The sequence below is a fragment of the Pipistrellus hanaki genome (genome assembly GCF_964339955.1).
Source record: "Pipistrellus hanaki genome assembly, chromosome: 1".
NCBI classification, from domain to species: Eukaryota; Metazoa; Chordata; class Mammalia; order Chiroptera; family Vespertilionidae; genus Pipistrellus; species Pipistrellus hanaki.
The window spans coordinates 168,030,683-168,042,313 of NC_140503.1; the positions used below are offsets into that span (position 1 = coordinate 168,030,683).

Genomic DNA, 11,631 nt, shown 5'->3' on the forward strand with positions numbered 1-11,631 from the left:
GCAGAAAGAGCCTAGAATTGAAGGTTGTGGGGATGGTGTGGGAGCTACTACCATCAGACTCCTATCCCCCAACCCACAAAAGATAGGAAATGCTTCCTGTGCTCTTTGCTCTCTTGACAGTTTCCTCTTGGTTCCCTCATGACTTGTAGATAAGTTTCAACTGTTGACCCTTTATTGTGAAACAGGTCATGTGGTCTGAGTTGGAAACTTATTTTCAAAGAAAGAAAGCCTCCTGTGGTTTACTTGAAAGAAAAACACCAAATTCAATGCATACCTCTTGAAAATACGTTATCCATTCATTCAACAGATATTTACAGAACTCATTCTATATTGCAAGACTTTTCTAGTTGCTTAGAAAATGTTAATGAATAATATGAATAGAAATGCCTACACATATGAATGTTAGAGGTTAATAAATGTTATATTTTTAAGAAGTAAAGCAAGGCAAGAGAATCGGGTGTCCAGAGGGTGATGAGATGAGCAGATTACAGCATTAGGGAATCCAGCTAAGCATCCTTAAAACGTCATAATTGAGCATAGAACTAAGGGATATAGGAACTTATTGATTATATAGGCGAATATTTCAAGCAAAGGGACAGCATGAAGTAATAGTTTGAATTGGGAACTGGGTTGTGTATTTGAGGAACAGAAGGAGGCCACGTACCTGGGTGGGAGTGGGGTGGGGAGAATGAATAGGAAAGGAGAACAGAGAATAATAGGCCAGATCAGATAGGCTTTGCAGTGCAGAAGGATTTCAGCTTGCACTAAGTGGGGAGTCATTGTAGGATCTGAAGCAAATAGGAGACATGATCTGACACTCATTATCAGACATGACTGTTAGGTGACAAAAGAATTGGAGTGTGTGGATAGAGGCAAATCACAATGATCGGTTAGTTGTTATTGTGGGAATCCAGGAGAGACATAGTCATTGATTATAGCAGGCCATGTGGTTAGCGCAGAGACAGAAGGTAACTAATGGACAGCTTCTGGATATTTAAAAAAAGCACAAAATCCTAAGGGGCTGGGTATAAGATGTGAGAAAAAGATAACTCATTGATGATAAAGACTTTAGTGCAAGCAATTGGAAGAATAGAGTTCTGTTCTGTTCTGTGTATTCTCAAATACACAGCCCAGTTCCCAATTCAAACTATGACTTCCATCAACTTTGACACTTGACCAAAGGTCTAAACTTACATTAAAATATTACTTGGGGATTGGACAATTGTGCCTTAATTAAACACTTCCAAGTTCTGAGTGGAGCTTCTGAATCAGACCGCACAGTTGCCTGAAGTGGTGGCTACTGCTTTTGGTGCAAAGAAGACAGGCAAGAAGTGAGAATGGAGGGTGAGGGGTATATAATAGGCTAATATTTATTGTATTCCAGTCACTGTACTAGTTTTTTTTATATAATTGTATATGCTTAAAGTAGAATGGGAATTTCATACACATGTAAGTGAAATGATTATTATAGTTAAGCCCTTGAACATATAATTTTCTCTCATAGTTACCATTTTTTTGTGTGTGATGAGAGAATCTGACATCTCTTAGCAAATTTCTAGTATTCAAATACAGTATGAACAACTAGTTATCATGCTATGTATTAGATCTCTACTTTTCACAAAAACTCTTGAAGCTGGTCTTTGATGTGATCACTGAATAAGGTCACATTCTCAGTCAGAGAGATATTGGTAGAATTGAAAGCAGAGATATTAAATATTTAGCCTGGGATTTTTTTTATCCTAGCTTAGACACAGAGTTTGAATGCACTATGAAGTGCCTTCATATATATTCTACTACATAAAATCTTTTCTCCAGGGTTATTGATATATAATTGTCATACATCACTGTAAAATTTCAAATATACAGCATAATGGTTTGGCTTACATGTAATGGGAACTAGTTTTCATAACATGAATTTATTGCAATACATTGCAACGTATTTGTACAATCATATAAGTATAATTTATTAAATATAGGCAGTTGATTTATTTTTAACTCTTATACACCTATTTTGATATTTTCTTTCCTTCCTCCTCATCCCCTTTTTGCTTTCTTCTCACCCCTTTCTTCAATATATGGATATTCTTAAAAGAAAGAAAGAGAGAGAAAAAAGAGAAGCTCAGGCTCACCTTGATCTTTGCAGGGCTTTGTGGAGAAATTCTATAACACAGAGAAGTACTACCTCCCTTCATAAATATATCATGGTGAAAGAAAAAGAAATTTTGAGGAAATAAGATATTTTATCTTTTCTGTGATAAGTAAGTGTTCCAGATGCTAGTCTTAAGTTCTGCACAGATTCCATCCTGGGTGCTCTCAGAGTCTTGCAGCTTGGGAAGGGAATGTGTAGTGAGCTCTATGAGTCACCCTTAATCATATCTAGGTGGAAGGGTAGAAAGGTTTCTACGTGGAAAAGGCAAAAAAAAAAAAAAAAAAAAAAAAAAAAAAGAAAAAAAGCCTTGTTATATGCAAGTGCTCAAATACATAACCGCACCTTGTGGTCAGAGGGGAGCATCACCACACTCCTGTCTGCAAACTTGTCTGAAAGGTGGGGCTGGGAGAGTTTCAGGGAGTGCAACCAGCGTGTTTAGGGTTTTATCTTCACTAGGATTCCTTGGCTTTATTCATTCCTTAATAACTGTATCAGGTCACTTGCTCATTTCCTGTGGTGCGCCTGTGTGTGTGTGTATGTGTGTGTGTGTGTGTGTGTTGAGGGAGAGGGGGCAGTCTGTCTTTCTAATAATTTGTTTAAAATGGGGAGGAGTGGAAGGATTGGAAAGAAGGTGAGAAAGCAAGAAATGAGGGAGGGTTCTAAGACATCTGTTTTTCTCTCCAAAAAGCATTTCCCCAATGCCAATGATTATTAACATGATCACATCAAATTATCTTTGGAATATAGCAATAGGATGTATGATAGATAGTACATTGCACATCATACATAATATATTGTGCAATAGTTAATTAGCTTTTAAAAATGTGGTAAAAATACAATATAAAATTTACCATCATAACCATTTTTTTACACATTTACAGCCTTTATTGGTAGGATGTAGCCATTATGCCAAAATTCAGCCATCAATTACAACTTAATTTCCCATCCACAATTCATGAGAATATATTTTACTTCAAATAGGACATACAGGCAGAGTGCCTAAAGTATAACCATGAAGTCTTAAAGTCACAGTTCAAATATCAAAAGAAGCAATTCTCAAAATCATAAAAACATGATGAAATAACATACATAAAAAACACATTTAAGTCATTTCACTTTTTCTTATATATAATGAAAACAGGTGTATTAATAACTTCAGACTTTAGAAAGCATACTTCATAAAGTCATTATTCATTTATTTATTTTATTTTTTTATTTAAATATATTTTATTGATTTTTTACAGAGAGGAAGGGAGAGAGACAGAGAGCCAGAAACGTTGATGAGAGAGAAACATCGACCAGCCGCCTCCTGCACATCGTCCACTGGGGATGTGCCCGCAGCCAACGCACATGCCCTTGACCGGAATCGAACCCGGGACCCTTCAGTCCGCAGACCGACGCTCTACCACTGAGCCAAACCGGTTCCGGCAAGTCATTATTCATTTAAAATAGGCATTTGTTTACAAAGAAAATTTAACTTACATTTCATAGTTGCTTATAAAATAGTACTTGAAAGGCTGACCTATATAAGGAAATCAGATCCCTGTCAAGAGAGATGGTAAACTATATATATACAATATACCACAAGAATAAAAACCTCACAGTATGCTATAGGAAAATCAATAACTTCATCTTTCTGGAGAAAAATGTATTTAGCATTACAGGTTCAAATGTAAAATTTTTATATGCATTGAATAAGGAATACATTTAAATCATGCATTGCCACATAATCATCTGTTTTGTGTTGAACAATAAAAGTGATGCACTTTTTGAACATGTGTACATCAGAACTAAATGGTTACTTTTTTTCACTTATTTCTTTACTGGCAACTTTGGATGCATATTTAGGTTTTGGTCCCCAGAGGGCATTTTTCACAAATCTTGAAGCTGTGCCTTTGTCTAGCTTGACAGCCTTCTTCTTCTCAGTTATCTCTTTGACTCTGTTCACCTCTACTCTGATTCGTTCCAATTCCTGCCTAACTGGCTGTTCCTTCATATTAATTCCCTGAGTTGACAAAGAAACTCAAAACATTGAATTTAATGTGTAATCAGAAACTAAATCCACTTTTGCTTGTTCAAGTGGGTCCAACTTCTGTAACAACTCATTTCCTGAAACAGACATCATGGTCTTCAGCATACCATCCACAGAAACAAGGGAATTCTCAAATGCTGATAAATACTCATGGACATCTGCTGGATTGTCTTCATTCATTTCTTCTTCTGCCATTCTGACCAATTCACTGGGCTTTCACTCTGCTGTCTGGAAAACAATCCACCATAACCATTCTTAAGTGTGTGGTTCATTCAGTGATACTAAGTGCATTCTCACTGTTGTGCAACCATCAACATTCATATCCAGAACTCCTAGTATTGACTTTTTAATAAAAATGATCTTGTTTTAAAGCAAGGCCCTGACATTCAGTAGAATGACTGGTGTCTGAAGCCTCAGTCTCTCTCCTCTGTAAATGGTATAGTAAAAACAACAACAGCAATCTAACTGGATTGTTGTGAGATTAAATAATAATGTTGTAAAGTGCTTAGCATAGTGATAAATGACAGTATTCATTATGGTTTTTATGGTTTCCTGAACTCCTAGTCACTTGTTGCTTCATGAATGACATGATCCCAAACCTTTCTGTCATCAGTGGTGACCTTCACTCCCAGATCCTTGACAAGCATAACCTAATCTCCCATGGATTCCCATCATCAGGATTATCATCATCATCATTTTAGAACTGAGTGTCATTTCCTATAGCAAAGAAATGGCCCCAGGAGGGGAAAAAAAAAAAAGTTGCTGCCAAGGCAGTGAAAGAATGTTCTTTATCACCCTTCTGCTGCCACACCAATGATCAACTTATTTCAACTATTGAGCACCAAGAGCTCTGGATCCACGAGGCAGGGCCTGTGGTGGGTCAGGATCTGGGCAGCCCATCCTTGGTGTAGCTTTAGCAGCAAAGAGTCCATCCAAGAAGTCAGACTCAAAGACTGCAACTTCCCTGGGCTCACTTCGCCTTCTTGTGACTTTTGTAGATCTGGCTAAACCAGCGGATCCTGGTCCATGGTAAGCACATAATACATCTCCCAAATAGAAGAAGTCTTCCATGTGTTTTCCTGGCTCAGCAACCAAGTGGTAACAGTGACCTTAAGAGCCTGCTTCCTCTGTGGGCTCCCCTGTGATAGATTCCTGAGCCATGACGCAGTAACAATTCCTGCGCAATGTCATTGCTGACACTCTCCAGGAGTCATGGGTCTGAGTCCCTTCCCTATGTGTGGAATTTCCAGAAGATGTTGGAAATCTCCGCCTAAAGTCCCGTTCCTCAATAAATTTTCCATGCTCAATGCTTCAAAGAATAAAAATAAGGCATTACTTTCCTGTCTTTTCTGAGTTCAGCTCAATACATCTGAGTTTGGGTATTAAATGATTTATGGGTCCCAGATTGCCAGAGGTCCCAGCCCAGGCTGAGGGACATCCCCCCAGCAGGAATTCATGCACCAGGCCTCTAGTATATAGATAATGTAATATCACATTTCCTGCCCATTATTGTGTAATAAGCAGGGGTGCTTCTGTGATAGTTTTAACTGGAGTTTGTTATCCAGTCTATTCACAGAAAAACATCAGACACATCCAAACTGAGAGACCTTCTACAGAATATGTGGCGAATACTCATCAAAAGTGTCAAGGTCATAAAAAAAGAAACCTGTGAATCAATCACAGATTAGAGGAACCTGTGGAGACATGACAACTAAATGAAGAGTGGTATCTCGATTGGATCCTCAAACATGCAAAGGGCAATGGTGAGACAGAAGACTGCAGTTTAGTTCATGGAATTGTAGTTATGTTAATTTCTTAGTTTTGATAAAAGTACCATGGCTACAAAAAATGTTAGCACTAGAATTGTGGAAATACTGCATGATCTTTCATCTATAATAATAAAAGCATAATATGCTAATTAGACCAGATGTCCTTCCAGCAGGTGGGGGCCTAGGCAGAGATGGTCCCCACAGTGGCGGGGCCAAGGCCCTTCATGAATTTCCTGTATCAGGTCTCCAGTTTTAAAATAAAAAGGACAAAAAGTTAATACCCATACACATTATTTATCTATTTTTTAAATGAACCAAGACAATCTATAATTGGGGGGGAAATACATAACTAGCACACACAAGAAACTTATATATTTTTATTCTTTTATTTTGGGGACCAATATTTCTGGAATTAAATTTACTAGGTATATTTTGTAGTGATCTTTTAACACAACATAAGTATTTAGGAAGATGTACCACTTAGAGGATATTTAACATTTAGTTAGATTTATCTTAAGTAACAAGAGAAAGTATAAACAAATATAAGTGGATTTTTAAAACTATTCTGTTTAAATATCATGTTTGGTTCAAAATTACCTCCACACATTAACATTACTTAATTATTACTTTAATTTTCTTTTATTCCTGGTTGTTAAGTTACTAACACTTTTAATTTGAACAAAATGGTTACAAAATTCATTCATTACTATTACCTTGTATTAGTCCAAACTGATAAAAATCATTTAAAGACACACAAAAATCTAAGTTGACAACAAAGCACATAAAATCAACATTGATACTTGAATGTGTCAGAGAAATTTTATTTTAAATTTACCTAAATTTTCAAGTGGAATAATTTTATAAGATTCCATAATTTTCAATATTGTCTGAGATTCATGGAAACCAATTTTAGCCCAGCTGGCATGGCTCAGGGGATGAGCATCAACCTATGAACAGGAGGAGGTCACAGTTCAATTCCTGGTCATGGCACATACCTTTGTTGCAAGCTTGAGCCCCAGTATGGGGCATGCAGGAGGCAGCTGATCAATGATTCTCTCTCATCATTTATGTCTCTGTTTCTCTCTCTCTCTCTCCTTTCCACTCTGAAATCAATAAAAATATATATTTCAAAATAAAGAAACTGATTTTAAAGTTTTTACAAACAAAAATTTAGTTACTCACATTTATGTACTTTCAAATATCTGTTTGTATGATTATAAATTTTATAAGGAAATGTAGGAAATTTATAAAATTTTTCCCATTTCAGTTTTTGTGCAAAATCCCAAATGTTTCACAAATATTTCATAATTGTAACTTGATTCTAAGAGTAGAGAATAAAATCAGCCACACTTTTACTTTTCATTTAGCAACAAAAGATTCTCAAATGGAAAGTATTTTCAACTTGTAGTCTTTTCTGCTATTTTATTATTGTGAGAACTTCTAGCTGATTTCTTTATTATAAACTGTGACAATGGCAAGTTCCCTGGAAAGAAGGAATACCACCTAACTCCATCATAACAAGGGCATGGAATTGCTATCACTAAGGAATGTTCTACTGCCTTTAAAAAATATATAGTCTGTATTTATTTTCTAGGGCTGCTATAACAAAGTATCATGGCTGGGTGGCTTCAATAACAGGAATTCATTTGTCACACCTACAGAGGCTACAAGTCCAAGATCAAGTTGTCTGCAGGGTTGGTTTGTTCTGGGGCCCATGAAAGAACATTTATTGCCCTCCTCTCACCTGGCTTCTGGCACTGTGCAGGCAATCTTTAGCATTCTTTGGCTTGTAGAATCATTACCTCCATTTATGTCTGCTTCTGTACATAGAAGTTTCTGTGCGTGTGTGTGTGTGTGTGTGTGTGTGTGTGTGTGTATGTATGGGTGTGTGTATCCAGTTTCCCCTGATGGCTGAATTTTGATGGCTGAATTTTGGCATAATGACTACATCCTACCAATAAAGGCTGTAAATGTTAAAAAAAAAAAAAAAAAAAAAAAAAAAAAAAGGTTTAACATGGCAAATTTTATATTGTATTTTTACCACATTTTTTAAAAAGGCTAATTAACTATTGCACAATGTACTATGTATGATGTGCAATCTACTATCTATATACACCCTATTGCTATATTCCAAAGATATTTTGATGTGATCATTTTAATAATCCTTGGCATTAGGGAAATACCTGCTTTTTGGAGAGAAAAACAGGTGTCCTAGAACCCTCCCTCATTTCTTGCTTTCTGATCTACTTTTGCATCCTTCTTTTTCCTTCCTTTCACTCCTCCCCATTTTAAACAAATTATTAGAAGGACAGACTGCCCGCTCTCCCCCCCCCCCCCCCCCCACACACACACCCGGTACACTCAGGAAATGAGCAAGTGAACTGACACAGTCCCTAAAGAATGAAAAAAGCCGAGGAATCCTAATGAAGCTAAAACCCTAAAAACGCTGGCTGCACTCCTTGAAATTCTGCCAGCCCCACCTTTCAGACAAGTTTGCAGACAGGAGTGTGGTGATGCTCCCCTCTGACCACAAGGTGAGGTTTTGTATTTGAGCACTTGGATATCACAAGGCTTTCTTTTATTAGCCTTTCCCTCTCAGAATCCTCTCTACCCTACCACCTAGATATGATTAAGGGTGACCCATAGAGCTCACTACACATTCCCTTCCCAAGCTACAAGACTCTGAGAGCACCCAGGATGGAATCTGTGCAGAGCTTAAGACTCACATCTGGAACACTTACTTATCACAGAAAAGATAAAATATCTTCTTTTCTCAAAATTTCCATTTCTTGGTAAGCCCTGGGGCTTACCAAGATTAGCATTTCATCCAGCTGCTTCCCAATTCTGTTGGCTTTTCAAGAATAGTAGTTTCTCTCTCTTCTCCTTTCTCCCAAGGCACATAGATTTTAGCTATCCCAGGGTGCAGAATTTATTCATGGGAACAATAAATTCATCCAGTTTTTGTTTCCAAACAGCCAAAATTCATTTTATTAAAATTATTCACATATCCATAAAACTTTTACTTAGAAGCATAAATATTATCATCCCTAGGATTAGAATTTGTCTCCAGAAATGAAAGGCTGTCAGAAACAGGTTTCTGAAATCTGATAGTTCTGCTTTTTCTTAGTATCCATGTGATCACTAATTCTATCCACAAATGCAAAGTCTGCATTTTAGCCAGAGCTAGGCAAAAAAAAGGAATATAGATTTTTGGAAAAGAAAGAATATGTAGGTGTTCCTTATTGTTGCATAATTTGATTTCAAAACCCAAGGCAACAGCTAATATTAGTAATCAAATTGTTACAGACTAAGTTCTGCTCTTTTCCTGACATACCTTCACCCACAAGGACCCTTTTACTGGAATGAGTGCAGACTATGTGCTAGGAGAGGACTTTTGCAACCATACAGGAAGAATTATTTAACCAGATGGATACATATCACTTTTCTCAAGCAAGAGACAAATGATTTTTCACACTGATAGTTCCATTTCTTTATATTGTGTTCCTAAGAACAAATGACTAGACTAGATGATTATAAACAGCCTTTCCAAGTCTGCCTCATTATGATACAATGCTTGGCAAAAATCCAAAAAGGATGAGAATTTATGTTATATATATTTTATATATTTCATAGTCCTTATGTTTGACATATTTTAGTCTTTGTTTATTTATTTTTAGGAAAGGGACATAAATACTTAACAATTGCAGAATAAGAGATTCAAAATTCTCTTTAAAAATAGCATTTAAAGCTCTCATAAAAGAGGTCAACATTTTAAAGTAATTCATTGAAACAGATAATCAATAGATAATAACAACCATCACAACCTTCTCCACAATAAAAATAGTGGTAAAATATGATCTTGACATGTTTACTATCTTAGCTTTTATAGTAGTTACACCAATTTCTAATTAAAATCCATTGTAATAAATTTCAATACTTTCCCATAGATAGTAAATATGGTTTATTGAGTATGGTTAGGCTATAGTTTAATTAAATATTAATCCTTTCAGTTGATAAAAATGCAATATCCTCAGAGAACAGAGAGACAGGAGGGAGAGTGGGAGAAGAAATGTATAATGAAAACAAAATAATTTACTTACCAGAATTCCTCATAAAAACTAAAATTGTTATTTTTTTACAAAACTAGTGTAATATTCAAATAGAAGGAAAGGGGAGTTTTCCAAAGGGTGCAAAATGTGAGTGGAGTTCATTTGTATGAAAAGGTGGAAAAACTTAGGGTAACAGAGAAAGAGCAGAGGAGATTAACCAGTGAGCTATAAAAGACCATATGATTTTCAATGGGCCTCCTTCCTCCCCAAGTTGTTTGATGACAAATTTCTAAATGCACACACAGTCTGGAGTTAGTTCATGTTCAGGGATGTAATCTGGTTAAGATTTGGGATTTGCACTGTGATGATCACAGAATTGGAATAGTTCTAAATCTCACAGGATTTGAATAGCAGATTCTGGACTCCCACAAAACCTTCAACATGTTGCTTAGGTGAAGTTTAACCAAATCCCCAAGGGCAGGAAGGTTCCAACTGACTTCTGGGTAAAAAGGTAATGGCTATAGTATTGAATTCTTATTCAGAAATGGATTTGTCAGTGAGTACTCAGAATTGCACGGTACTTGCCAATGCATAGGGGACATAGCACATTTGACTGTTCCCATGTCACATAATAGCATCTGTGGCTTCTTTATTTTCTACTTAATACTTCTAAAGGGAAAGAACTGCAGCTTACTCACTCATATATATTCCCCAAAGTTTCTAATGCAGAGATTACTAGATGTTTGATAATGAATTCTTATGAAATTAATTTGAATGAGCCTAACAAGATCTTGTGATATAATGAAATGAAAAACATTTGTTTTGGGATCAAAAGAAGTCCAAATATTGGCTTGTGGTAACCTTATGCAAGTTTCTTAAATTTTAAGCATTTTAGTCTTATCAGTTGCAAAATGAGATAATGTTACCTGTCCCAAAGCATTGCACTAAAATGAGAGAATATAAAAGTATCAATGAAATAGCAGGCATAGGTATTAAATGTGTGTGTGTGTGTGTGTGTAATGTAAACACTTTATTGTCAGATATTCAAATTGTAAGCGTATTATATTAAATTGGTAGGTTAAGGGCTATCTTTCTTACATTCAGAACAATCTTTTTTAAATTTTGTATGGTCCATGGGCCCCTCTTAAAAGGTGCTGCATCAAGATTTTCTGTGGGGTTTCAATTATAGTTTTTAGTATTACCTATTTGCAGCTTTTAATGGCAATACTTTATCTCTGGATGGTTAAACAACTATAAATACAAATAGATTTTTTCTATATAAAGGGAAATCTGACCATTAGTTCTCTACAAAACAGTAAATATCTATCTTGAAAATATGAAAACATTTTATTAATAGTGTCTTTGTCACTAACTTTACACTAATATAGTGATTGCATAAAGTATTAAGCATATATACTCACCATTGTCATTGAAATTCAGAATTTAGAAATAAGTTCACAATTGCTATTAGCAGTATATTACCTCAGTGGCTGTGACCTCCTTAAGTTTCTAGAGGAATACAGCAAAGTAATAATTGCAGAATCTTGGAAATTTTTTAATGTCTCATGATGACTTTGCACCATGGAATCAGGAAATAGTAAATTGTAAGCCCAACCAAAATTTAAATTTTTT

General features: G+C 35.8%; 1 pseudogene across 1 annotated transcript; it reads right to left on the bottom strand.

Annotated features, from left to right (window-relative positions):
* Positions 1-3,947: 3,947 nt before the first annotated feature.
* LOC311612654 (nuclear nucleic acid-binding protein C1D-like) lies at positions 3,948-4,379 on the bottom strand (annotated as a pseudogene). The gene has a single exon. The product of its transcript is annotated as a nuclear nucleic acid-binding protein C1D-like (transcript).
* Positions 4,380-11,631: the final 7,252 nt, after the last annotated feature.